Source organism: Carlito syrichta, unplaced genomic scaffold, assembly GCF_000164805.1.
Source record: "Carlito syrichta isolate Samal-C Ts95f unplaced genomic scaffold, Tarsius_syrichta-2.0.1 Scaffold315403, whole genome shotgun sequence".
NCBI lineage: Eukaryota > Metazoa > Chordata > Mammalia > Primates > Tarsiidae > Carlito > Carlito syrichta.
Window position 1 is genome coordinate 110086 of NW_007259499.1, and position 2086 is coordinate 112171.

The window sequence follows — 2086 nt, forward strand, 5'->3', positions numbered from 1 at the left end:
TCGCCTGAGTGATCTTTGTTGATACATTTGAAAATGAACATTAAAGGCTGGGCTCGGTGGCTCAGCCTGTAATCCCAACGCTTTGGGAGGCTTAGGTGAGTGAATTGCCTGAGCCCATGGGTTCGAGAACTGCCTGGGCAACTTGGCGAGACCTCATCTCTACAATAAATCAAAAATTAGCCAGGCGTGGTAGTGCGCGCCTATAGTTCCACCTACTTAGAAGGTTGAGGCGGAAGGATCGCCAGAGCCCAGCAGGTCGAGGCTGCAGTGGCCGGGAGTGGCCACTGCACTCCAGTCTGGGCGACAGAGTGAGACTCCAACTCAAAAAAAAAAAAAGAAAGAAAGAAAAAAGCAGAGAAAACCTTCCATAGCTAGGTGCAGTGACTCACACCTGTAATCCCAAGTACTTGGCTGACGTGGGAGGGTCACTTGAGGCCGTGAGTTCAAGACGAACCTGGTTTACACAGGAAGACTGCCATTTCTGCTAAAAAAAGAAATAAAAAATACAAATATATATATATAAGTATATATACATATATATTTATACACACACACACACTAATTCCAGGAGGTAAAAAATAAAAGATAAATAAAAATTTTAAAAAGGCATAAATTTTTTTTTTTTTTTTGAGTCATGGTCACTCTGTCGCCCAGGCTAGGATGCAGTGACACGCTCACGGCCACCCCAGTGTCGACCTTCTGGGCCCACTGAGTCTGGCCGGCATAAATTATTAATAGTATTATAACCTCCAAATAAATGAAATTTGTAGTCAAAAGTCCTTACTCAAAGAAAACTCTAGGTTTGTATAGCTTTACTGACTTCTACCAAACATTGAAAGATCAGAGAATTCCAATTACACAAACTATCTCGGAGCATTAAAAAAAAAAAAAGGTTTTTGCAGATGCCACTGTCTTGAGCCTTTTCCCATCAGCCATGGTCAACCCCACCGTGTTCTTGGACATCGCAGCCAATGGCGAACCCTTGGGCCGCGTCTCCTTCAAGCTGTTTTGCAAGACAAACTTCCAAAGACAGCAGAAAACTTTCATGCTCTGAGCACTGGAGAGAAAGGATTTGGTTTAAGGGTTCCTGCTTACAGCATACAGATTCTGGTATCTTGTCCATGGCAAATTTTGGTCCCAACACAAACAGGTCCCAGTTTTTCATCTGCACTACTAAGACTGAATGATTGAATGGCAAGCATGTGGTTTTTGACAAGGTGAAAGAGGGCATGAATGTTGTGCAAACCATGGAGAGCTTTGGGTCCAAGAATGGCAAGACCAGCAAGAAGGTCACCATTGCTGACTGTGGACAACTCTAAGAAATTTGACTTGTTTTATCTTAAACTACCAGATCATTCCTTCTGTAGCTCAGGAGGGTACTCCTTCCATCCCATTTGCTCGCAGTATCCCTATAATCTTTGTGCTCTCGCTACAATTCTTTGGGTTCCATGTTTTCCTTATTCTCTTCCACTTCTAGTTAGATTGCAGAGAAATAAAAACTAAATAACAACAACAATAAAAAAAGGCCAGGCTCAGTGGCTAAGCCTGTAATCCCAGCCACTTTGGGACTTTGGGAGGCCGAGGTGAGTGGATTGCCTGAACCTGTGGGTTCGAGACCCGCCCAGGCAACTTGGTGAGACCTCATCTCTATAACAGGTAAAAATTTAGCTGGGCGTGGTAGCACATGCCTGTAGTTCTGGCTACTTGGAAGGCTGGGGTGGCCGTGAGCCTGCCATTGCACTCCAGCCTGGGCAACAGGGTAAGACTCCAACTCCAACTCCAACAACAACAACAAAATAAATATTTCCTAACTTCTGAATCTAGCATAACTAAACACCTGAAAGGACAGAACAAGAGAGGTCTTGATCATGAAAATAGATGCAAAAATTACAATTACAAACAATATCGGGGAGGAGGGGTGGGATTGGCAGTTGAGAGAAACTGCTGGGGGAGGAAGGGGCATACCTCATCAACAAAGGTACCTGCGTAATCCATGTATACCTAACCCTGAATTGTACCCCACATCTTGTGTGTGTGTGTGTGTGTGTGTGTGTGTGTGTGTGTGTGTTTTGAGTTGGAGTCTCAC